The sequence below is a fragment of the Somniosus microcephalus genome, chromosome 7 (assembly GCF_052327205.1).
Source record: "Somniosus microcephalus isolate GS21.2 chromosome 7, FLI_Smic_1.0, whole genome shotgun sequence".
Classification (NCBI taxonomy): domain Eukaryota; kingdom Metazoa; phylum Chordata; class Chondrichthyes; order Squaliformes; family Somniosidae; genus Somniosus; species Somniosus microcephalus.
The window spans coordinates 189,514,475-189,542,304 of NC_140993.1; positions in this window are offsets into that span (position 1 = coordinate 189,514,475).

The following is a 27,830-nucleotide window of genomic DNA, read 5'->3' on the forward strand; positions in this document are numbered from 1 at the left end:
AATGATTTGTCTCCAGGCTTTTCAGGACTGAGCAGGTTCTTCATCAAACTGTAGGTTTGGCTTCCCACTGAGCTAAGCAGAATGGCTTTCCTTTTTCTGGCATCATTTATTTCATTTGCTTCGAAAAAATAACCCAACACTTCACAGTATTCCTCCCAAGTGTGTGCTTGAATATCAAAAGCGGATACCATTCCTACCGTGGCAGCCATGCTCTCTTCCAACTGGTATCTAACTACAGCTCGTGATTTTGTTGTTTAAACATCCTGGCAGACTTCTCTTATTCAGGGTCCTGTTTTACCTCATCGCCAAATGTGATAAATCCATGTAGTGAGACAAGGAACTCGAAGAGGCGAGGTATGAGGATTAAGACGAGTACTTTATTGAACGACTGCGAGACAACCAGGCAGGCCTGCTTCCAGGCATTGCACCTTTGCTGACCTTAACAGGAAGCAACCCCTGACCTTAGCAGCAGCATTGGCTACAACACCACCTGGTGGATAACCTTAATCATAACATCCCAGATTACTATAGCTGCTATCCTGGCAAAGCCACATGCATGTTTGTCCTGCTTCTCTCTGGTGATGGGGAAGGAAATGTAGTCCCTTCTCCTACTGTAGAGAGCCTCTGTGACCTGCCAGATGCAGCAATGGATGGCGAACTGCAAGATGTTAGCTATGTCTCCTGCTGCAGACTGGAAGGATCCACTGGCGTAGAAATTGAGGGCAATGGTGACCTTGACTGCCACTGAGAGAGCCATGGTCGCCCTGATCTGAGGCTCGAGGTCTGGCTGCAGGAGGTGGCAGAGCTCTGTGACCACCTCTTTGGTGAAGCGGAGCCTTCTAAGACTTCTCAGTTAAATTTATGGAGGAGAAGTGCTCCCAGAATACCCTGGGAGGGTAAGGCCTTCTGTTGAGAGCTTTGTTGCCCCTCCTCCCTCTGGCCACATTTTCCAATCTTTGTCTCTGCTTCTGCTGCCTTCGACGTTGATGCTGGAGGGCGGGGTCAAGTGCCAGTACAGCCCCCATTACTGTAAGCAAGTGTAGGACTTTGAAATCTTAGCAGAATGAAAGTGACAAATTTTTAGCAGGCAGAACACTCCTGAAAGTAAGAAACGTTTAACTCACTGTAAACGGCTGTTTCGCTATGTGAACCTGAGCAGGCAGCATTGATTGGCCAGTAAAAGTAAAGCGGATGTTGCTCCCTTCAAATACAGCGGCCATCGAATGCATCACCCCTCCTCTTTCTGCCATTGTTCAGGCCCGGCGCTAAGGCAGGGGGCGACAGTCAATTTTGCATCTGGGCCATTAATGGGGCATTCCAAAGTCACTGAAATCATGATCTGCCTGGCGCTAAAGGGCTAGGTGCTAACTGTTAGCGGCATTGCTAAATTCTGGGTGAATTTCACGTGCGGCATTGGGTTCATTGCGCCCTGTTAGAACCACCCCCCAAGCACTAAGACACAAGATGGTGTGTGACTTGGAGGGGAATTGGTGGTGGTGTTCCCATGTGCCTGCTGCCCTTGTCCTTCTGGTGGTAGAGGTCGTGGGTTTGGGAGGTGCTGTCGAAGAAGCCTTGACGAGTTGCTGCAGTGCATCTTGTAGATGGTACACACTGCAGCCATGGTATGTCGGTGGAGGAGGGAGTAAATGTTTAAGGGGGTGGATGGGGTGCCAATCAAGTGGGCTGCTTTGTCCTGGATGTTGTTGAGCTTCTTGACTGTTGTTGGAGCTGCACTAATCCAGGCAAGTGGAGAATATTCCCTCACACTCCTGACTTATGCCTTGTAGATGGTGGAAAGTCTTTGGGGAGTCAAGAGGTGAGACACTCGCCGCAGAATACCCAGCCTCTGACCTGCTCTTGTAGCCACAGTATTTATGTGGCTGGTCCAGTTAAGTGTGGTCAATGGTGACTCCCCCGCAAGATGTTGATGTTGGGAGATTCAACGATGGTAATGCCATTGAATGTCAAGGGGCGGTGATTTGATGCTCTCTTGTTGGAGATAGTCATTGCCTGGCACTTGTGTGGTGCAAATGTTACCTGCCACTTATCAGCCCAAGCCTGAATGTCGTCCAGGTCTTATTGCATTTGAGCATAGACTGCTTCATTATCTGAAGTGTTGCGAATGGAACTGAATACGTACTATGCAATCAGCGAACATCTCCACTTATGACCTTATGATGGAGGGAAGGACATTGATGAAGCAGTTGAAGATGGTTGGGCCGAGGACATTGCCCTGAGGAAATCCTGGCGATGTCCTGGGGCTGAGATGATTTGTCTCCAAAAACCACAATCATCTACCTTTGGGCTAGGTATGACTCCAGCCAGTGGAGAGTTTTTCCTGATTCCCATTGACATCAATTTTACTAGGGCTCCTTCATGCCACACTCAATCAAATGCTGCCTTGATGTCAAGAGCAGTCACTCTCACCTCACATCTGGAATTCAGCTCTTTTGTCCATGTTTGGGCCAAGGCTGCAATGAGGCGTGGAGCTGAGTGGTCCTGGTGGAACCCAAACTAAGCAATAGTGAGCAGGTTATTGCTGGGTAAGTGCCACTTGATAGCACTGTCAACAACACCTTCCATCACTTTGCTGATGATTGAGAGTAGACTGATAGGGCAGTAATTGGCCAGGTTGGATTTGTCCTGCTTTTTGTGGACATAACATACCTGGGCAGTTTTCCACATTGTCAGGTAGATGCCAGAGTTGTAGCTGTACTGGAACAGCTTGCCTAGAGGCACGACTAGTTCTGGAGCACAAGTCTTTAGCACGACAGCTGGGATATTGTCAGGACCCATAGCCTTTGCTGTATCCAGTGCGCTCAGCCATTTCTTGATATCACATGGAGTGAATTGAATTGGCTGAAGACTTGAATCTATGATGGTAGGGACCTCAAGAGAAGGTCAAGATATATCATCTACTCTGGCTGAAGATGGTTGCAAATGCTTTAGCTGTGCCTTTTGCACTCACGTGCTGGGCTGCACCATTATTGAGGGGGCATTTTCATGGAGCCTCCTCGTCAAATCAGTTGTATTCCTGGAGTGTATACAAGATGGTTTCCTGGACCAATATATCGAAGAACCAACTAGAGATCAGGCCATCTTAGACTGGGTATTATGTAATGAGCAAGGATTAATTAGCAATCATGTTGTGAGAGGCCCCTTGGGTCAGAGCTATCACAATATGATAGAATTCTTCATTAAGATGGAGAGTGAAGAAATTGACTCAGAGACTAGGGCCTTAAATTAAATAAAGGAAACTACGATGGTTTGAGGCGCGAGCTGGGTAGGATTGATTGGGGAATGTCACTCAAAGGGTTGATGGTGGATAGGCAATGGATAACATTCAAAGATCGCGTGGATGAACTACAGAATTTGTTCATCCCAGTTTGGCATAAAAATAAAACAAAAAATGTGACTCAACCATGGCTAACAAGGGAAATTAGGGATAGCATAAGATCCAAGGAGAGGACATATAAATTGGCCAGAAAAAGCAGTAAACCTGAAGATTGGGAACAGTTTAGGATTCAGCAAAGGAGGAAAAAGGGATTAATTAAGAGGGGGAAAAGAGAGTATGAGAGTAAGCTTGCAGGGAACATAAAAACTGACTGTAAAAGCTTTTATAGATATGTGAAGAGAAGAAGATTGGTGAAGTCAAGTTTAGGTCCCTTGCAGACAGAATCAGGGGAATTTATAATGGGGAACAAAGAAATGGCAGACCAATGAAATAAATACTTTGGTTCTGTCTTCACAAAGGAGGACACAAATAACCTCCCAGAGATGTTAGGGAACATAGAGTCTAATGAGAGGGAGGAACTGAAAGAAATCAGTATTTGTAAGGAAATGGTGTTAGGGAAATTGACGGGATTGAAGGCCGATAAATCCCCAGGGCCTGATAATCTACATCCTAGGGTACTTAAGGAAGTGGCCCTAGAAATTGTAGATGCATTGCTGGTCATCTTTCAGAATTCGATAGACTCTGGAAGAGTACACATGGATTGGAGGGTAGCTAATGTTACCCCACTATTCAAAAAAGGTGGCAGAGAGAAAACGGAGAATTTTGACCGGTAAGCCTGACATCGGTAGTGGGGAAAATGCTAGAGTCCATTATAAAGGATGTAATAGCAGAGCACTTGGAAAACAGTGACAGGATCGGACAAAGTCAACATGGATTACAAAAGGTAAATCGTGCTTGACCAATCTACTAGAATTTTTTGAGGATATAACTGGTATAATAGATAAGGGAGAACCAGTGGCTGTGGTGTATTTGGATTTTCAGAAGGCTTTCGATAAAGTCCCGCATAAGAGATTAGCGTGTAAAGTTAAGGCACATGGGATTGGGGACAAGGTATTAACTTGGATAGAGAAGTGGTTGGCAGACAGAAAGCAAAGAGTTGGAATAAATGGGTCTTTCTCAGAGTGGCAGGCAGTGACTAGTTGGGTACTGCAGGGATTGGTGCTTGGACCCCAGCTATACACAATATACATTAATGATCTAGGCGAGGGAGCTAGATGTAATATCTCCAAGTTTGCAGACAACACAAAGCTGGGTGGGTGTGTGTGATGTGAGGAGGATGCCGAGAAACTCCAGTATGATTTGGACAGGTTGGGTGATTGGGCAGAAGCATGGCAGATGCAATATAATGTGGATAAATGCGAGGTTATCCACTTTGGTGTCAAAAACAGGAAGGCAGATTATTATCTGAATGGCAATAGATTGGGAGAAGGGGAAGTGCAACGAGACCTGGGTGTCCTTGTGCACCAGTTGCTGAAGGTAAGCATGCAAGTGCAGCAGGTGGTTAAGAAGGCAAATGGTATGTTGGCCTTCGTAGTGAGAGGGTTCGAGTACAGGAACAAAGATGTCTTGCTGCAGTTGTACAGGGCCTTGGTGAGACCACATCTTGAGTATTGTGTGTAGTTTTGGTCGCCTTATCTAAGGAAGGATGTTCTTGCCATGGAGGGAGTGCAGCGAAGATTCACCAGGCTGATACCTGGGATGGCAGGAATGACGAATGAGGAGAGATTGGCTCGATTGGGCTTATACTCACTGGAGTTTAGAAGAATGAGAGGGGATCTCATTGAAACTTATAAAATTCCAACAGGACTAGACAGACTAGATGCAGGAAGGATGTTCCCGATGGCTGGGGAGTCCAGAACCAGGGGTCACAGTCTAAGGATAAGGGGTAAACCATTATGGAGAGAGATGAGGAGGAATTTTTCACCCAGAGAGTGGTGAACCTGTGGCATTCTCTACCAAAGAAGGCAGTAGAGGCCAATTCATTAAATATATTCAAGAAGGAGTTCGATATATTTCTTAAGTCTAAAGGGATCAAGGGATATGGAGAGATGGCAGGGACAGGGTACTGAATTTGAATGAGCAGCCATGATTGCATTGAATGGCAGAGCAGGCTCGAGGGGCCGAATGGCCTACTCCTGCTCCTATTTTCTATGTGTGGTAAACCACTGTTATACCTGCCTGTGTGTGTGTTTGTATTCCACTGTGTACATGTCTGTACATACCTCGGCTGACTCCTCCCACGAGTCCAGGTATAAAGGTGACTGCTCCACAGTCCCTCTGTATTCTGGACTGGTCGACCACTTGAGGCACACCTTCATTCTCGTGTTAATAAAAGCCTGTTAGTTACTCGCTTAACCTCAGTCTTTTGAGTAATTGATAGCGCATCAATTTTATTAACAAGATTTTTTATAATGGAGAAGATCCTCACACCAGCATGCCTGGACTTAGACCATCGGGAGGCGGACGCATCCATCAAGTTTGCTCACTGGCTTAAGTGCTTTGAAAGATTCCTGATCGCCTCCGCTGCAACGGTCAAATCGGATGAGGACAAACTGGATGTCCTGACCTCCAAAGTGAACCACCGAGCGTACTCGGTCATCCAGGACGCGACCTCGTACACGGCTGCTCTCAAGCTCCTCAAGGACCAGTACACGCACCCAGTGAATGAGGTGTACGCCAGGCACCTCCTGGGGAGTCGTAAACAACAACCTGGGGAATCGACCGAGGAATACCTTCAGGCACTGTCTGTGCTTGGCCGGGCCTGTGGTTGTAAGGATGTAAAGGCCGCCGTGTACACAGAGGAACTTATCCGGGACGCTTTTGTGGCGGGCCACAGGCCCAATTACACCCGACAGCGACTGTTGGAGCAGAGTGACCTTGACCTCAACCAGGCCTCTGAACTCGCACTATCATTGGACGCAGCCTACCGGGGCATGGATGCCTACTCCTCCGCACCGTGGACGCCGCGGGGAACGACAGCCTGGGACACGGTAGGACCGTCTCATAGCGCCGTGCCACCCCAGCCACATCCCAGCAACCGCCCAACTACCGCAGCAGTGTCCCAAGGCCAGAAATGCTACTTCTGTGGCCAGGCCAAACACCCCAGAGCGCGCTGCCTGGCGAAAAATGCGATCTGCTCTGGCTGCGGGAAGAAGGGACACTACGCCAGCGTCTGCAGGGCCAAAGCCACCCCGAACCCTAGCAGCGCCGCGTGTGGGCCATGCGGGCCGCCATCTTGGGCCTCCCCAGCCATGTGCGAACCACCGGAACAGCAGCCATTTTGGATGCCTCCAGCCACATGGGGATCATGGACGCCGCCATCTTGGACGCCAGCCGGGATGCAGCAGGCCCCCAACACCGCCTCATCTGATACCCGCAGCGACACACCGACCCCTACGCTGGCCTCCGTTATGGTGGACCAAGCGAGACCGCACCAACTGGCCCGGTCCACAATGGACATTAAGGTAAATGGTCACGAAACAACCTGCCTTTTTGACTCTGGGAGCACGGAGAGCTTCATCCACCCCGACACGGTGCGGCGTTGCTCTCTCCCACTCCTGCCTGTGCACCAGCGGATTTCTATGGCCTCCGAGTCCCAGTCGGCGGACATTGGCGGCTACTGCATGGTGACACTCTTAGTAGACGGGACTGTGTACGATAATTTTAAACTTCTGGTCCTGCCCCACCTCTGCGCTGCCATTCTACTGGGGTTAGATTTTCAGTGCCACCTTAAAAGTGTTACGATGGCGTACGGTGGACCCCTCCCCCCACTCACAGTCCGCAGCCAGCAGCTTCCAAATTGCCCGCCGCGCACCAGGTGCAACCTCTCCACACTCAGAGTCACCCCCCCCCCACTGTTTGCTAACCTCACCCCCGACTGTAAGCCCATCGCCACAAAGAGCAGGCGATACAGTGCCGGGGATAGGGTTTTCATTAAAACCGAAGTGGAGCGGCTCCTGAAGGAGGGGATTATTGAGGGCAGCACCAGCCCCTGGCGAGCCCAGGTTGTGGTCGTTAAGACCGGTGAGAAGCAGCGCCTCGTCATCGACTACAGCCAGACAATAAATCGCTACACCCTGCTGGACGCTTACCCACTCCCCCGCATAGCTGATATGGTCAACCAGATCGCGCAGTACCGCGTCTTCTCGACCATTGACCTGAAATCAGCATACCACCAGCTCCATATCTGCCCTGAGGACCGCCAGTATACTGCCTTTGAGGCAAACGGCCGCCTCTACTACTTCCTTAGGGTTCCCTTTGGCGTCACCAACGGGGTCTCCGTCTTCCAAAGGGAGATGGACCGGATGGTCGATCAAAATGCGTTGCAGGCCACTTTCCCATATCTGGACAATGTGACCATCTGTGGCCATGACTTGCAGGACCATGACGAAAACCTCGAAAAATTCCTCTGCACCGCCCAACTCCTGAACCTGACGTATAACAAGGAGAAGTGCATATTCCGCACAACCCGCCTCGCCATCCTTGGCTGTGTTGTGGAACACGGAGTCATCGTTCCCGACCCCGACTGGATGCGTCCCTTTATGGAACTCCCACTGCCCCACTGCCTCAAGGCCCTGAAGAGGTGCCTAGGGTTTTTCTCCTATTATGCCCAGTGGGTCCCCTACTATGCGGACAAGGCCCGTCCGCTGATCAAGTCGACCTCTTTTCCCTTGACGGCAGAGGCCCGCTTAGCCTTCCACCGTATCAAGGAAGACATTGCCAAAGCCACCATGCACGCAGTGGACGAATCCATCCCCTTCCAGGTGGAAAGCGACGCGTCCGACTTTGCCCTGGCCGCTACCCTTAATCAGGCGGGGAGACCCGTGGCCTTCTTTTCACGAACCCTCCAGGGCCCGAAGACCAGACACTCCGCTGTTGAGAAGGAGGCCCAGGCTATTGTGGAGGCTGTGCGTCATTGGAGGCACTACCTGGCCGGAAAACGATTTACCCTGCTCACTGACCAGCGTTCAGTTGCTTTTATGTTTAACAACAAGCAGAGGGGCAAAATCAAAAACGACAAGAACTTGAGGTGGAGAATCGAACTTTCCACCTACAACTACAAGATCTTGTACCGGCCCGGGAAGCTCAATGAACCCCCGGATGCTCTATCGCATGGCACCTGCGCCAGCGCACAGATCGATAGACTGCGGGCGCTCCACAATGACCTCTGCCACCCGGGGGTCACCAGGTTCTTCCACTTCATCAAGGCCCGCAACCTGCCTTACTCCATTGAGGAGGTCAGGACCATGACCAGGAACTGCCAAGTCTGTGCTGAGTGCAAACCGCACTTTTATAGACCAGACAGGGCTCACCTGATAAAAGCCACTCGCCCCTTCTAGCGCCTGAGCGTTGATTTTAAAGGGCCTCTCCCCTCCTCCGACCGCAATGTGTACTTCCTCAACATTATTGATGAGTACTCCCGTTTCCCGTTTGCCATCCCCTGCCAGGACATGACCAGTGCCATGGTCATTAAATGTCTGAACGACCTCTTCACCCTGGTCGGTTTCCCCAGCTATATCCATAGCGACCGGGGCTCATCGTTTATGAGCGACGAACTCCGTCAGTACCTGCTCGCTAGGGGCATTGCCACAAGCAGGACCACCAGTTACAACCCCCGGGGGAACGGACAGGTGGAAAGAGAGAATGCGACAGTTTGGAAGGCCGCCCTGCTAGCCTTAAAGTCTAGGGGCCTTCCGACCTCCCGCTGGCAGGATGTGCTCCCCGATGCGCTCCACTCTATTCGGTCACTGCTCTGCACTGCCACTAACGCCACCCCTCATGAGAAAATGTTTGTCTTCCCAAGGAAGTCCACATCGGGGACATCGCTACCGCCATGGCTGACGTCCCCAGGGCCGGTCCTACTGAGAAGACACATGACGACCCATAAAACAGACCCCCTGGTCGAGAGGGTCGACCTCCTCCACGCCAACCCCCAGTATGCTTACATTGCGTACCCGGACGGGCGGGAGGACACAGTCTCCATACGAGACCTCGCACCCTCGGGGGCCCCAGTAACCCACTACCCACTACCACACCCCCCCACGATCCAATATCCAACCCCAGCAGACGGCATGCCTAGGCCCCGCGACCCGCTCGACACCCATGAGGACTACACACCAGTGTCCCAGCCTACGCGGGACTCGACGCCGGAAGCTTCACTACCCCTGCCGTCGCCACGTCGATCACAGCGGCAGACAAGACCTCCGGAGAGACTCCAATACACAAACTTTTAATGCACTTCACCCCACCGGACTCATTTTTAAACAAGGGGTGAATGTGGTAAACCACTGTTATACTTGCCTGAGTGTGTGTTTGTATTCCACTGTGTACATGTCTGTACATGCCTCGGCTGACTCCTCCCACGAGTCCAGGTATAAAGGTGACTACTCCACAGTCCCTCTGTATTCTGGACTGGTCGACCACTCGAGGCACACCTTCATTTTCTTTTTTAAAAAAGCCTGTTAGTTACTCGCTTAACCTCAGTCTTTTGAGTAATTGATAGAAACATAGAAACATAGTGATGCACTATGTTTAATGGTCTACCACCATTCACAACTGGATGTGGCAGGACTGCAGAGCTTTGATCTGATCCATTGCTTGGAAATATATCACCGTTCCTTCATAGTCGCTGGGTCAAAATCCTGAAACTCCATCTGTAACAGCACCATGGGAGTACCTTCACCTCATGGACTGCAACGGTTCAAGAAGGCGACTCACCGCCCCCCCGCCCTATCCTTTTTCAAGGGCAATTTGTGATGGGCAATAAATGCTGGCCTTGCCAGCGATGCCCACAACCCAGGAACAAATATTTAAAAAATCCTGGGACTGACTTTCAGTGGTAAAAGCTGGGGCTGAAGCCAGCTCAGGGAATTTCACTTTTTGATGAATTTTTCATTCTCAGAATGTGGGTGTCACTGGTGTTATGTATTGTGTGTTCTATTGTGTGTTCTCCTCCCACCTGTGGTGGCACTGTCACAGGAGATAAATGGTTGGGTGTTCTTTGTTAAGTTTAGCACTCTTTGTTCGGAACTTTCCAGAACTTCCTTTCCTTCCAATAAAGCACTTCATGTTTGAACCTCTGAGTTCTGAGTCCTAAATTGTGTCTAGGTAGAAAGGTACCGACACAACAAGTGGCAACGAGGAGCGGATGAATCTGCGTACGTTACGGGTGCAGTGAGTAAACAGAAATTTTAATTTGAAACGTGAGATGGCTACTATATTAGGAAACATCGGTGATTTTGATGAAAATGTGGAGCAATGGAGCGCTTATACAGAACGTTTTGACTATTTTGTATTGGCGAATGCGGTGGCAAATGAAAAGGTCGTGCCTACCTTTGAGTGTAATCGGGCCGAAGACATTTAATTTACTTCGCAGCCTCGTGCAGCCAGATAAGCCAGGAACTAAAACATATAAGCAACTAGTGGAAATACTTGGAGCACATTTTTCACCAAAACCTCTGGTTATTGCTGAGAGATTTAGATTTCACAAACGGAATCAAAAGGAGGGGGAATCAGCGACGATGTTTATTGCTGCTTTAAAAAGGTTGTCGGAACACTGCCAGTTCAAGGAGGTGCTGAATGACACCATTAGAGACAGACTTGTGTGTGGTCTGCAAAATGCAGCCACACATAAGCGCCTTCTTACTGAGGACAACCTTACTCTTGAAAAGGCCATTGAAGTTAGTGTCTCCATGGAGATGGCGGAAAAGGAGGCTCACCAGTTGAGTTCAACAGGGAGAGTTCACAAGGTGTCGTCTGAGCCTAAAGGTGTGCGGAACGGCACATGTTACCGTTGTGGGAAAACGGGCCATCACACTAATGACTGCTGGTGTACGGAGCTGGAATGCCGAAATTGTGCCAAAAAGGGTCACATTGAACGCGCCTGTAGAGGTAAAAAAAGAACAGACAGAGCTGGGAAGCATGGAAGCAAAATGTCTGTATTTGGACAAGAGAGGAAAAAGAGTGTTCATTCAGTGCAGTATGATGGAACAAGCAATACAGAGGGGAGCAACACCTCTGAGGAGGAAGAGGTGCACATACTGACGGTTGCAGGTGATTCAAATGGCTACTGGGTGCCACCACTGGTGGAGGGACAATCAGTGCGGATGGAGGTGGACACAGGCGCGGCTGTGTCCCTTGTTTCAGACACTGTCTACAACAAAATGCTAAAGCATCTTACCCTTCAACCAACAAACATTGTGCGCCATGAGAGCCGTCATTGAGGTGACAGTTAAATTGAACGGACAGACTGCAAAACTGCCACTATATGTGGTAAAGGGAAATTACCCATCACTACTGGGACGTGCGTGGCTAGAGAAAATCACACTGGACTGGCCTGCAGTCCGCATGATGTCAAAAGGGGAGTCAGGTCTGACTGCAGTGTTAAACAAACATGCAGAACTCTTCAATGGGGAACTTGGAAGCATGAAAAAGATCAGCGTGAGACTGGACATTAAACCTGACAGCAAGCCGAAGTTTCACAAAGCCCGACCTGTACCCTATGCAATTAGGCCAAAAGTTGAGGCTAACTTGGAGGCCTTAGTCGAAAATGGAGTCCTGGAGCCTGTGAGCATGAGCAAATGGGCCACACCCATTGTTCCTGTCCTGAAAAAGGATGGATCTGTTCAAATCTGCGGGGATTTTATGTGACTATTAACCCAGTGCTGTCTGCGGAACAGTACCCTCTTCCCCTCATTGATGATCCTTTTACGGGCCTGGCCGGAGGGCAAAAGTTCAGCAAAATAGGCTTATGCCAGGCTTATCTACAAATGCATGTCGATGACAAATCAAAGGAGCTGCTGAAAATTGTGACACACAAGGGGCTATACAGGTACTGCCGCCTTCCGTTTGGAATTACGTCGGCCCCTGCTCTATTCCAAAGGGCAATGGATCAGATTTTGAGTGGACTGCCAGGAGTCCAGTGCTACCTGGATGACATCCCTGTCACTGGGACAAATGAGGAGGATCATCTTCTGAACTTGGATGCGACACTACAATGACTGAAAGAGTACGGACTCAGAGTTCGTAAAGACAAATGTGAATTCTTTCAGTCTTCAGTTGAGTACCTGGGGCATGTGATTGACGCTACTGGCCTGCATAAGGCGCTGTCAAAGGTCAAGGCGATGGTGGAAGCCCCAGCACCCCAGAATGTGAGCCAGTTACATTCATTTCTGGGGCTACTTAACTACTATGGGGAGTTTATTCCAGACTTAGCAACATTGCTGAAGCCGTTACATCAGTTGCTATGTCAAGGCAAAACATGGAAATGGACTGAACTGTGCAATGAAGCTTTCGCCCAAGCAAAGAAAGCATTGCTGAAATCGGAGGTCCTGACACACTTCGACCCAAAGCTACCCGTGCAGCTAGCATGTGATGCATCACCATATGGTGTGGGAGCAGTCATATCCCATATCATGTCTTCGGGTGAAGAGAAACCTATTGCCTTCACATCACGCACCTTGAACAAGGCCGAGAGTAACTATGCGCAGATCGAGCGCGAGGCCTTGGGAATCGTTTTTGGAATTTGAAAATTTCATCAGTACCTGTTTGGGAGAAGGTTGACACTCCTGACGGACCACCGTCCATTGACTTCAATCTTCGGGCCCCACACCGGAATTCCATCTCTCGCTGCAAGCAGGATGCAAAGGTGGGCTTTACTGTTGTCAGGACACACATACGACATCAAATATCGCAAATCAGACTTGCACGGCAACGCAGACGGTCTCTCGAGGCTACCCTTGACTGTTACTCCCCCAGAGCCTCGTCAGATAGACATCTTCTACTTTAGACAAGTGGAGGGAGCACCTGTCATTGCAGTTCAGGTGCGAAGGTACACCCGGAACGATCCAGTCCTGTCTGAGGTAATGGACGATGTCATTCGAGGGAGATCTATAGGAGATTCTCCTAGTTTGAAACCTTACGTTTCAAAAAGAAATGAGCTCTCCGTCCAGGCAGGTTGTCTTCTTTGGGGACGCCGTGTCATCATTCCGCCACCTCTGAGGGAACCTATACTGCAACAACTTCATACAGGCCACAGTGGGATGGTTCAGATGAAGGAAATGGCAAGAAGCTACTTATGGTGCCCAGGTCTCGATGGGAATATTGAGGAGAAAGCCAAAACATGTTCCCCATGTCAAAGGGTCCGGAATGTTCCACGGCTGGCAACCCTACACCCCTGGGATTGGCCTGCAGAAGTGTGGCAGCGAGTACATGTGGACTTCGCCGGTCCTTTCGAAGAGAAGATGTTTATGGTGGTTGTGGGCACTCGTAGCAAGTGGCCGGAGGTCGCTGTGATGAGGTCTACCATGGCAGAGAAAACAATTGAGAAACTTGGTGAGATGTTCAGCCATTATGGCTCACCGGAACAACTCGTAAGTGACAACGGTCCACAATTTGTATCACAGGAGTTTGCAACCTTCCTGCACGTGAATGGTGTCCAACACATCAGGTCTGCGCCCTATCATCCCTCTACTAATGGCCAGGTAGAAAGGTTTGTGCAAACTTTGAAGCATGCCTTGAAGGCATCGCAAGGTCAGGGCTCAATCCACCAACGTCTGAACAACTTCCTGTTGTCCTACAGGAACGAGCCGCATGCCACAACCAAAACTTCCCCGCTTCGCTCATGATGAAGAGGCAGTTGCGGACAAGTTTTGACTTACTCAAACCTCCAAGGGCAGAGCAGGTTGTCCATTGTCAACAACAAGCTCAAGTTGAAAAGAGAGAGAAAAGAACCAAGGAGAGACGGTTTCACCCTGGAGAGCACATCCTAGCTCGAAACTACAACACTGGACCGAAATGGGTTCCTGCTACGGTGATCACGCAGACGGGCCCTGTGTCTTACACGGTTGAGACTGCTGAGGACGTCGTCTGGAGAAGACACACAGATCAACTGTTGCTAGGAGCAGAGACAGCCACCAGCCACAGAGGCTCCAACGGCTGGTTGGCCTGAACTGTTTCCGGATGATACCGCAAACCAGCATCCTTTGCCACTGTGCTCTTCTCCAACACAGGAAGTCAAAGAGACTGTTCCACCTGTGCAAACTCCTGACTTTCGACTGACACAGGCACCTTCTCCATCCAGGCCTGCGTCAATGCCTACTGCTGTGGAAGCCAGCGATGACCGCCGGTATCCTGTCAGAGAGCGGCAGCCTCCAAGACGCTTGGATCTGTAGGCTTAGTGATTTACCCACAAGACTGAGGCAGAATAAACCCCAGGGTAACGTCAGGGTTTGAGGCAGTCTACCTCTACCCTAGGTTCGTTGAGTGCATTGAAAGTAACTTACCTGTTGAGGAATAATGTGGACCTTCCATTTAAGAGGGGAGGAATATGTTATGTATTGTGTGTTCTATTGTGTGTTCTCCTCCCACCTGTGGTGGCACTGTCACAGGAGATAAATGGTTGGGTGTTCTCTGTTAAGTTTAGCTCTTTGTTCGGAACTTTCCAGAACTTCCTTTCCTTCCAATAAAGCACTTCATGTTTGAATCTCTGAGTTCTGAGTCCTAAATTGTGTCTAGGTAGAAAGGTACCGACACAACAACTGGCAAGGCTGGCATTTATTGCCCACCCCTAGTTGCCCTGAGAAGGTGGTTGTCGGCTGTCTTCTGTTTGTTACAATTGAGTAGCTTGCTGTGCCACGACAGAAGGCAGTTAAGTCTGAAGCACATTTCAAGCTGGTCATATTGCTTAAAGCCTGTATAACAAGCTTCCCTCGTACTGCTTCTGCAGTGTTAAACAGGTGAGAAAGGAAGCAAATTGAGATCACCATCAGCTGAAATCTGAGCAGTGAAAAAGATCTGTACATGAGTAGTATGGAACAGCAAGAAGCTAAAGAGAAGCAAATAACTTAAAAACAGGAAGAACATTTGAAGGAAGTATTTGTAAACATTACAATCTTGGTTCATGCGAGTGCCTTATTAGACTCTTGCTTATTTTCTTGAGGTTTAATGATGTTCAAAATAAAAAATTGATTTGTTACTGATTTTCTTTGAGATTACCCTTGTTTTTAGGAGGTTTGTTTTTCCTAGTTTTTAATGCTAAAAAACAAAAACTGTAAAACACCCAAATAAAAATTTGTTAATAAAAATTTTAAAGGTTCCTAAGTATGATATTGTGGCGGTACCACTGGTTGTCCCTTACATTGAGATACATAATTCCCTTTAACTTACCTTTAAATGTATCTGTTACTGCACTCAGGCTTCATTCCTGTACTCTGCGTGATGACGTCAGAGCTTGGAACCTGCTGGCAGTTGAGCTCGGAACCTGCTGGCAGTTGAGCTCGGAACCTGCTAGCAGTTGAGCTCGGAAACATCTAGTTAGTCCTCGTGGCGTCCCCGCTGGGGAAAGACCTACACCACGGTGCTCCTACAGTCAGCCATCTTACCTGCTACCTTACCTGTTGTATTTAACCTGTTCCTGTAAATAAACAACTTATTTATAGTTCATCGAAGTCGAACTCGATTATTTAGTGGCGATGCACATGAATCGCTACATTGGTGACCCAACGGCGTGAGTACGGGAGCTCATCAATTCCAACACTACAATTGGTGAACCTGTATCCGTGAACGATTTTCACGGTAGCAACGCGCGCCTGAACCTCGTCTTCCCACAAGACGACCGACGCACAACCGATGAACAACCACTGTAATGTATGTACCTTTAAGGGGAGAACTACTTTTTACAGCTCCTGTATACTGTAGTACCAGCAGTGACCACACCTGTATATAAACCCTGAGTAGTGATCTGTAAAGTTGGTTCTAGAGTAACCCTCATTCAGTAAACACCTATTGAATCGTTCCCTGCAGTCGTTGTCTGATTATTGAAGGACACAACATTAAGATACACGGATCTAACAGTGGCGACGAGCAAGTTCGAACCTACCTGCAACTCTGCATCACCTCCCAGGGATTCGCTCCTGGAGAACAGTGGAAGAAGGTCGAGTCCAGAAGCACGGGCGTCAACCACGGGCAACCGCCCAGTCATCCAGCGGAGATTTGAGCATCGCAGGGGAGGCTGTCGAGAGCCAGGCTTGGCTTTCCAGTCACGGTGGTCCAGCGAAATGGGCTGGCAACAGGTACTGTGCAGACCCTTCCCGGACAGCGACGGGCTAGAGCCCGACCGAGCGGCACAGAAAAAGGCCGAGCAGCGTCGATGGGGGAGAGAGAGAGGGCAGAGCGCACAGGGCGCAGCCGGTGTTCAGGACCAAGTGGCGTCAACAGGGGAGAGAGACGAGAGAGAGCAGAGCGTGGCCGGTGTTCAAGGGCCGAGCAGCGTCAACGGGGTAGAGAGACGAGAGAGAGCAGAGCGCAGCCGGTGTTCAAGGGCCGAGCAGCGTCAACAGGGGAGAGAGGCATGCAGGAAAATGCGAGGCGCTGCCATTTGCCGCGAGGACCGCCGAGAGCGGCGTTGGCAGCAGCGCGGGAGACGCCATTTTAAGCTGCAGCGGGGAAGAAAGGAAAGCGTGGGAGACGCCATTTTAAGTCGCAGCAGGGAAGAAAGGAAAGTGCGGGAGACGCCATTTAAAGCCAGTCTAACCACACCCAAAAATGCCGAAGAGTGGCAATATCACAGCATTCGACAATTAAGTCGAAGATTGGACGACATATGTCGAACGCATAGAATTATACTGCAAGGCGAATGACGTGCCAGATGACAAGAAAGCACTGGTATTGTTGAATTCAATGGGTGCAAAAACGTATGGCTTACTACAAAACCTAGTAACCCCAGAGAAGCCAGTAGAAAAGGATTTTGAAAACATAGTGTCAATCCTACAGGACCACTTCAACCCCACACCGCTGCTGATAGCAGAAAGATTTAAGTTTCACAAAAGGAACCAGCATAAAGATGAAAGTAATGCTGAGTATTTAACGGAACTGCACAAGCTATCGAAACACTGCCAGTTTGGAACGGGACTAGCAGATACATTAAGGGACAAGTTTGTGTGTGGGCATCAAAGTGAAGGAACCCAGAAACGGCTTCTATCAGAAAAGGATCTTACGCTGGACAAGGCTTTCAGCATTGCAGTATTACACGAAGAAGCAGCACGGGGCGCTGCAGAGATACAACGGAGACCGCAAGAATATGGCACAAATGAAATGTCATATGGAACAGTGAAGTGCTATCGCTGCGGCAGAACAACACACGACCATAATGATTGCTGGTTCAAGGACAAAGTGTGCAGACAGTGTGGAAAAGTAGGACACATAGCAAGAGTCTGCAGGTCGGGAAAGAAAACCAGCAGCAAGAAATCTCCGCAGGAGAAGTACAAGAAGGTACATAAGGTGACGGAGAGTAGTTCAGACGAACAGAAGAGTGATACAGACTCCGGAAGCAAGGAGCTGGGTTGTCTGAAACTACATAATGTGATCAAAATGGAGGATCACCAAACTATCTGGGTCACGCTCAAGATAGCAGGAGTCCAAGTGAAAATGGAATTGGACACAGGATCAGCCCTAACAGTCATAAACCGAAGGGACTACAAGCGGCTATTCTCACATATACCCTTGAGAGATACAAAGATTGTCTTGAAGACGTACATGGGGCAAAAAGTCTACCCCAAAGGAAAAATAAGGGTGAACATTATATATAACGGCAAGGAAACACCAAAAATGGAACTATATGTATTGCCAGATGGAGGACCACCACTACTAGGACGTGAATGGATCCGGAAGATACAGCTAGATTGGCATTCCATACAGGCACTGACTGTGGCTGACAAAAAGGATGACGACGTCACACCTGGGCGGCTGTCAAAGATCCTAACTGATGCGAAAGAAGTGTTCCAGCAAGGACTCGGAACACTAAAAGGCATGACAGCGATGATTAAAATTGAAGAAAACGCAAGCCCAAAATGTTTTAAGGCCAGACCGGTACCTTATGCGGTCCACCCAGCCGTCGAAGCAGAGCTGGAGAGTCTGGAACATTCAGGTGTACTGTCCAAGGTAGACTGGAGCAAGTGGGCTACACCCATCGTCCCTGTGATGAAAAAGTCATTGAGCAGCACGCCTGGGGAACCAAGGAAGGTTCGCATCCGTGGGGACTTTAAGGTAACAGTGAACCCGGTCCTTCACACCGTACAATATCCACTTCCGCGGATTGAAGATATTTTCGCCTCGCTATCTGGAGGGAAACGCTTCACTAAGATTGATCTGGCCCAGGCGTATCTGCAAATGGAGGTAGAAGAAGCATCAAAAAAACACCTCACAATCAACACCCATAAAGGTGTCTACCAATGCAACCGGCTGGTATTCGGGGTAGCATCAGCTCCGGCTATTTGGCAGAGGGCAATGGAACAAGTCCTGCAAGGGATCCCAGGGACCCAGTGTTATTTGGACGACATCCTGGTCATGGGCAAAAATGACAGTGATCACCTTGCCAACCTGGAGCAGGTGCTCACTTGATTGCAGGAATATGGGCTCCGAGCTAACCGCCCCAAATGCGAGTTTTTTAGAAAACAGATCTCGTATTGTGGCCACGTTATCGATAAAGAGGGGTTACATAAGTCCCCAGAGAAGATTGAGGCTGTAGTCAAGGCTCCAGCACTGGAAAATGTGTCACAACTGAGGTCGTTCCTCAGGCTGGTAAACTACTACCATAAGTTCTTGCCAAATTTGTCTACAATACTACACCCACTGAACACCCTACTGCAAACTGGGGTGCCATGGAAGTGGAGTGACGAATGTAGATGAGCTTTCCAGAAGAGCAAAACACTAATCACATCGAAAGAGGTATTGGCCCATTACAACCCGGCATTACCAATTCGGTTGGCATGTGATGCGTCACCCTACGGCATTGGAGCGGTGCTGTCGCACAAATTCTCGGACGGCTCAGAGAGGCCAATAGCCTTTGCATCACGATCACTAATCTCAGCCGAGCGTAACTACGCCCAGATTGACAGGGAGGCCCTCAGCTTAGTGTGGGGAGTGAAAAAGTTCAATCACTATCTGCACAGGCAGAAGTTCACCTTGCTGACTGACCACCAACCACTTGTCTCCATCTTTAATCCAAAGAAGGGCGTTCCGGTGATGACTGCGCAACGGCTACAAAGATGGTCCCTTTTTCTAGGGGCGCACCAATATGAAATCAAGTATAAGGGCACGAAACAGCATGGAAACGCTGATGGGCTATCACGCCTGCCACTGCCGACTGCGGAGGAAGCACCAGCAGTGGATACTGTCGAAATATTTCATTCGACTATAATTGAATGCTTGCCAGTAACTAACGCGGATATAGAGAAGGTGACCCGAAATTGCCAGACACTGTCTCGGGTATATGATTTGACGGTGAAGGGATGGCCAGCACATGGCGACTCACTGTTGCCAGCATTCTCATCCAGAAGAGAACAGCTGTCAGTATGCCAGGGGACCTTGATGTGTGGATCCCGAGTGGAAATTCCACCCAAGTTAAGGGAGAGAGTGCTCAATGAGCTTGACGAATGTCATCTGGGAGGGGTGAAAATGAAAAGTTTTGCTAGGGCTTGTGTGTGGTGGCCGGGGTTCGATCAGCAAATCGAGGACCTGACAAAGAGCTGCTCAGGATGCCAGAAATCCAAAATGCACCACCACATGCCCCTCTACACCCATGGGAGTGGCCTTCATCTTCATGGCAACGGGTGCATATTGATTTTGCTGGTCCATTCATGGACTCAATGTTTTTAATAGCCGTGGATGTGCACTCGAAATGGCCTGAGGTCATCAAAATGTCCTCCACCACCACGGAGAAAACTATTGCAGTCCTGCGGACCATTTTTGCCAGGAACGGCTTGCCAGAGCAGATTTGCTCTGATAACGGACCACAGTTTGTGTCCGAAGAGTTTCGAAGATTTATGAAAAGGAATGGGGTAAGGCATTACACATCCGCCCCGCATCATCCAGCCACAAATGGATTGGCTGAGAGGTTCGTACAAACCTTTAAGAAGGCAATAAAGGCTCTGTACAATGACAACATTCTGCTGCAGCACACGGTGGACAATTTCCTGTTCGCCTACCGGAATGCGACACATGCAGTCACCAACCAGGCCCTAGCCATGATGTTCTTTAACCGAAGGTTAAGATCTCGCCTGGATTTGCTCAGACCAAACGTACGAAGAGATGTTGAGAGTAAGCAATTCCAGCACATCCATGAGAAGCCAACAAGGAGCTTCAATGTAGGGCAACCAGTCTTGGCCCGTGGCTACCGAACAGAAAAATGGCAGCCAGGAATGATATGCACACGGCAGGGCCCATTAATGTACACAGTGGACGTTGGGGAGAGCATCGTGAGACGCCATGCTGACCAGATCCTAGAGTCACAGGAACAAGTCAACCCCATGCCTCGCCCATACGTACCTGGTGATGAACCCGACGTACAGGTAACATCTACCCCAGAAACAGTAGCATCGGAAGCTGATGAACCAACCGACGACAGGGGGCCAGAATCACCTCTGCACCAAGAGCAAGACACTCGGGAAAGGTGCTATCCAGAAAGGATCAGGAAGCCTCCCCAAAGACTGAATTTATAAATAGACTACTTTCAGCTAATGTTGCATGTTAAAAGTGTTAATTGTAATTAGTTTGATATTTAATTGTTAAATAAGTGTTATGGTACTGTTAATCTAAAAGGGGAGGAATTGTAATGTATGTACCTTTAAGGGGAGAACTACTTTTTACAGCTCCTGTATACTGTAATACCAGCAGTGACCACACCTGTATATAAACCCTGAGTAGTGATCTGTACAGTTAGTTCTAGAATAACCCTCATTCAGTAAACACCTGTTGAATCGTTCCCTGCAGTCGTTGTCTGATTATTGAAGGACACAACATTAAGATACACGGATCTAACAACCACGGAACAGCAACCGCCTAACACCGATTCCTCCAAAGGCGACCCCGTCTTTGCGATCGTATTCGCAAGGTAAGCGCAGCCTGGAGCAGATCCGGTTTGGCACGGATAAAACTCAACCGGACCCCATTTTTTTGTAAGCAATTTTCACAAAAGAAGCACGCCATGGAAGCACCAGCCGCTTTGCTGTCGCTACCGCAATCCAGGGAGCCACAGTCTCCCTCATGCTTTATAAAGGTAGAAGCCCCGTTCGACGAGAACATCGATGCGGCGCCGACCACGCACTTGCTTACGGTCCCCGTACTCGTCCTTGCTACCGCCACACGGATCGTCCGCCTCTACGTCCAAAGCAACAGCAAGTATACATCTCTCTAAGTGCGGGGTACAGCATGTTCGGGCCCACAAAATCGGAGCACGCTCTGTGGGGATACCACGAGGACTCACCCCCATGAAACACGAGGACGCACTTCTCGTGCACGAGGACCCATCCCTCGCGAACCACGAGGACCTATCCCTCATGAAAACGACAACTCCTTCTCCGCCAACGACGCACCAGCCCTTCAGCCTGCTGGTTGTGCTACCTACTACATGATTCGGCATGAACAAAAAGCATGCCACCCTCCCGGCTGTGTTCTCCTAAATCTACAACAGTTACAAGTGTTGCCGCCCTCCAGGCAGAGTTGACCCCTCCTGAAAGCAACAACAACCCGGACCATTGCCGCCCTTTCTCCAGTTTTCCCTTTAACAAACGCAAACCTCTACTGACACTGCACACATCGAGGACGGGTCCAATGGGCATCCTGCAGCTGCGATCAGCCACGTGAAAGTTGCTGGCCTCACCGATCACTGATCAACGCAGCAACTCTTCACCCTCTGGTGTTAACATCATAGCACTATGGCACGCACCGTTCCGCGTGTTCCAGCCTCCTGAAGGTTTCGCTCACCTGTCGGCGAGTTCACCGACCTCGTCAGTCAAGTCCTTCTGGATCGCCCGTCGGCGTTCCTGCAGATTTCGTCAGAACAAGGACTTGTTCCAACATCAACAGAGTCATCGCCCGCGTCCGCCCGACCTGCCCGTCACTCTGACAGGGCCTGCTGTTTCGCACGTTTCCACGGTCCTTCGCCTGACGGATACGTTTTATTCACCATGACGTGCGTAAGGATCCGCTCACGAGCAGCATCTTCAGACCTCGCCTACCAAGTCGAGACAGCACGACCGCCGTGACCACTAGCTCGTCAGACCATCTCATCCTTGGACTTTCGTTAAAGCGCATTCTGGGGGGGCCTATGTGGTGGTACCACCGGTTGTCCCTTACATTGAGAAACATAATTCCCTTTAACTTACCTTTAAATGTATCTGTTACTGCACTCAGGCTTCATTCCTGTTCTCTGCATGATGACGTCAGAGCTTGGAACCTGCTGGCAGTTGAGCTCGGAACCTGCTGGCAGTTGAGCTCGGAACCTGCTGGCAGTTGAGCTCGGAACCTGCTGGCAGTTGAGCTCGGAAACTTCTAGTTAGTCCTCGTGGCGTCCCCGCTGGGGAAAGACCTACACCACGGTGCTCCTACAGTCAGCCATCTTACCTGCTACCTTACCTGTTGTATTTAACCTGTTCCTGTAAATAAACAACTTATTTATAGTTCGTCGAACTCGATTATTTAGTGGCGATGCACACGAATCGCTACAATATGTTATTTATATGTTAGTTGATCATGAGGGTGGGGTGAGAATACGTAGCGAGGAATTGAACCCAATTCAAAGTCTAAATTGGGCCAGTTAGAGGCAACAGCAGAATAATGACATTTGGGCCAATTTGAACAGTAGTTATGTGTGAAAGAATTCTTTTGTTTGCTATTTGTAGGAAAGGCTAAATAGTTATATAGCCCCAGAAATTCGGGTCGGGGGCTTCCCACGGGTGCAAACCCCTGACCTACACTTACCTAGCGCGCTGGCTGTTGAGCTGTGGGCCCGCGTGGGATTCCAATCCTGGGCCTCCTCCAACTGCCGGCGCGCAGTGCTTGTGTATCCCAGGGGCGCAGTTAGTTCGATTCATCCCCTGGGATCATGTGGGCCATGGAGAGCCAATGTTAGCAGGGAATGCTTCATTCAAGAGTTTGACAGGAAGACCTGTCAAACCTATAAATACTATAAGCCCCAAAACATCACTAAATCTTTAAATACATTTAAAAAAAACACATTTTTAAAATAAACTATAAATTACATGAAATAACTATTTTAAACAACAATTTAAATTTTTGAAAAAATTAATTACATTTTCTAACGGGGCTAAAAATAAACTTACCTTTCTTTAAAGTATTTAAAAATAATAAACCTGTGGAAAAAATGTTTTAATTTTAATTAATTCACCACTTACCTTGTAAAAAGCAGACCGTGCAACTGCTTTTTACATGTCTAACTTCTGGAGAGTTACCCTCCCAGGAAGACCTGCAAAAAAAATGTAAGTTTGATGCGCACCCACTACCCCTCCTGTGCACGCGTTCGGCTTCTGAACCCCTTCTTTCAGGGGAACGGAAGTGCCGGTTTCCCGCGCATGTGCAGTGCATGCACGAAACCGCCACTTCCATTGGGCTTACGGGTGAATACCCCGTACGTACTCACCCGTGGAGACCCGAATTTCTGTGCCATAAAGTTTGTGTTTACAATTTTCCTACGAGTAGCAGACAGAAGAAATCATCCAAGATGGCTTCTATATTGCATTAAAATTAAAATAAGTGGGTGTCATTTGAAGTCAATGTAGATTCAAATCAGGCAGAGTGCATAACAGGCAACCAATCCGATCCCATCAATTTCCCACTGGATGAGTTAGATTACATTTACCCCAGTGAGTACCCCCATCTGCAGGGATTCTGGAACTAGAGAAGCTCCTGCACAGAGCACACTACTTGCACAATGAACTCTGTTCTGGGTCAGCTCAATTAAATAATTATTTAGAACTTCCTGTTAGGATCGCTCCTAACTGTAGCTGGATCACTGCATTGGTGCTATCCATGACCTCTGCACTTCCTCAAATGCAGCAAAGCAGTGAAATTGAACAACTGTGTCATCCTCCTGTTGTGCCTCAGTAGGAAAAGAGAGGAAGAATGGTGGCCATGCTAACCAATTCATCATTCATGATATGTGTGAAGCAATCATGTTAGCTCATACAACAGTGGTAACTTGGAATCACAGCGGTCGCCATATTGGTGAGGGTGTATTCAGAGTAGGTAGATCATGACGTCAATCAGTGTGCAAAGCTGCAACTCCCCCCAGGGCCGCGCCTCAGCAAACCAAGTAACCTGTTGGAGAAGAGATTGCTGGACTGCTGTGACACTCAGCAACTCTCCTTTAAACACTGGAATCCAGAGCCATGACGGCAGCAGTCTGAGCTTCCACTGCAGCACTAAGATGATGGGTGGCTGTTGATGGTGCTGCAATGGAAGCTGAGACATTGGCCATCAGACGCTGCATCATGGTTAGGTCTACAAGTGTGCTTCACTGGACAGTTGGGATTTCGTAAGTACAGTTGTATGAGAGTTGGGAGAGAGTTTTTTCCAGGGGCGGACACAGAAAAATGTAGGGTTGGCAGGGGGTGGCGGGAGTTGTGGTGGAAGGGGGATGTGGGTGGAGAGCGATACGAGGAAGTGGTCAGTGATGGCCTCATCTGTGATTGACACAATGAGAGTAGAGAAGCCATGAGAGATGGCAAGGTCGAGGGGGTGGCCGTGAATATGGGTTGGGGAGGTTACAAGGAGGGAGAGATTAAGGGAGGATAAGAGGCTAGTGAACTCAGAGGCGAGCGAGCATGATTAATTGAGATGGAGGTTGAAATCACCAAGGATGTGAAGTTGTTCAGCGCAGAGGCTGAGGGGGGAAAACAGTGAAGATATCTTGGAGATAACATTTCTATGGTACTTGGGTGGGCGGTAGAGAACGAGGATTTTAAAGGAGAGCCGAGAGGGGCAGAATAAGGGGAGATGCTCAAAGGAGGAGAAAGTGTCAGAGGAGTAGGGGGACAGACCAAGGTGGACTAAGGTGGGCACCCAGCTCTACCTCACCACCCCTTATATTCATCAATGCTCTCTGCTTCAACCACTCCATGTAGCAGCGAGTTCCACATTCTAACTACTGTTGCTGTAAAGAGATTCTTTCTCAATATATTATTGGATCTGTTAGTGGCTATCTTACATTTATGCCCCCTTGTTCTGGACTCACCCACAAGTGGAAACAGTTTCTCCACATCCACCTTATCGAACCCCTTCATAATTTAAAAGACCTTTATTTTTTGGTCTTCTCTTTTCATACAACCATAAGAAGTGCTAAAGTTTGTGAAGAAATGTGACTGAGTAAAAACAAATTGCCCAATTACTGCACAAATGGCCTGGTTCTGTCCCCTTCACTGACATCCAAGATACTTGTTTAGTCGTAGCTTTTTGATGGAACTTTGGGTGTATAATCAGATTTGTGTTCTTAACCTTCCTTCAAGATATTTTTAGAGACAGTTTACTGAAGCCATTTATGATGTGACTAGACACCATCAAATCACAGCTGAATTTTCCTTGAAGATGACTAATGCTCTGAACATTTATTTATACGAGAGCTTTGCTAAAATAGCAAACACTCAGGTAATCCATTTTTTTGTGTTTAGTCACAATATTTCTTCACAAATTTGAGCAATATTAACTTTACTAGAGGAAAGCATCTTCCTCTTTGTATCATCTCCAGCTTCTTCTCAGGATTTAATGAATGTTTTGATGCTGTCACATCTGGCAAATGGACAAAAGTACTTGCTTGAGTGCACTTCATATCCATAATTGTATTCATATAAATGAAACATTTGATATTAATTGTTAAGTGCTGCAGCAAATGCAAGTGCCACTTATCTTTCATGAAAGTTTGTTCATGACCATATGACAGCTAATTAAGGATTCCGTTGACATTCCAATCCCCAAGTGAAAATATATTGTTAATTTGTTTTTGTCTTTAACTCTTATGCCATCTGTAAAAGTTTGAATGCTTTCTATACTTAGCAGTATAATTTGAATATTTCTCTCACAGTAAATAGATCCAAAAAGTAATAATTATGGACTTTATTGGAAACGGACAAGGCAGATGTGGGATTGTATAATGTTACAGCTATGTGCAGCATGTTGATATGTTAATAGAAGTTAAAAGAACATCTTATGGCCTGTGTTGCATACATTTGAATAGCTTTAGTTTCTACAGTTGCTACATCCCATACATTATCTGAACGTATGTAAAGGGATGGCAAGGACTATGAGCATGAATGCAAAATGTGCAACAGACGACTTTGAACAAGGCCAGAGAGAGACACCCCTAGTGCAAAGAGCAATCATGGAAGAGATTTTAACATTTTTACATAGAATTACAATTGCATTTATAGCACAGAAACAGGCCATTTGGTCCAACTGGTCTATGCTGATGTTTATGCTGCACCCGAGCTTCCTCCCACCCTACTTCATCTAACCCTATCAGCATACCCTTCCTTTCCATTCTCCTTTATGTACATATCTAGCTTCCCCTTAAATGCATCTATGCTATTTGCTTCAACTACTCCGTGCGGTAGCAAGTTCCACTCTAACTCTGTGTACAGAAATTTTTCTTAAATTCTTTATTGGATTTATTAGTGATTAACTTATATTTATGGCCCCTAGTTTTAATTTATCTCATAAAAGCTATTTTTAATGGTGAGGGATACTTAAAAGCAAATGAGTCTGGGGTGTGATTTTTCTGAGTTAGCCTAGTTTGAATTGAACAAAGGTAATAAAACTTAGTTGGTTTACTCATCCCTGCCAATACTGATACTGCCATTTTGTTTTCCAAGTATTGTTTTGTTATGTAAGGGCAAAGCTTCGGAAACTGAATAAAGTGGAATTGGCATTATTACTCATGAATGTGGAGATTGAAATGAATCCCGGCCAGGGCGGGCGGGAAGTTAATTAGCCAGCACAATTTCCCGTTGGAAACCCGCTGGCAGTTAAAATCCAGGCCAGGCCTCAGCTCTCATCTCCCACAGCATCCAAGGCCGTATCCCATCAGCCCCTGGTGCTTTCACTTCTTTTACTCTGGAGAGATGTAAAATAGGGGATAGCAAATCGGCAGCCTGTTTTAGACATTACACTATCACACCCCATCAAGGACACCCTCAAAGCCTCCTTGAAAAAGCGTAACATCCCCACCGACACCTGGGAATCCCTGGCCCAAGACCGCACAAAGTGGAGGAGAAGCATCCGGGAAGGCGCCGAACACCTCGAGTCTCTTCGCTGGGAGCAAGCAGAAGCCAAGTGCAGGCAGCGCAAGGAGTGCACGTCAACCCAAGCACCCCACCCACCCACCCCTTCAACCACCGTCTGCCCCACCTGCGACAGAGACTGTAGGTCCCGCATTGGACTAATCAGTCACCTGCGAGCTCATTTTTAATGTGGAAGCAAGTCATCCTCGGTTCCGAGGGACTGCCTAAGAAGAAGACACAAAGTCAAAATTACCCTAATGACTTAAGGGGATTGCTCATCGGGCTCTCAACCACTTCAAGATCTCCTTCCTTTTTGATATCTTTCTCTTTAGTAAACGCCAATGCAAAGTATTTATTAAATACCTGTTCTGTTTTTTGGGTTAATATCTGCAAATTGACAATTCTCTCCATTTAGGGGTCCCACCTTACTTTTAGCAATTCTCTTTTTACTGATATAATTGTAAATTAAT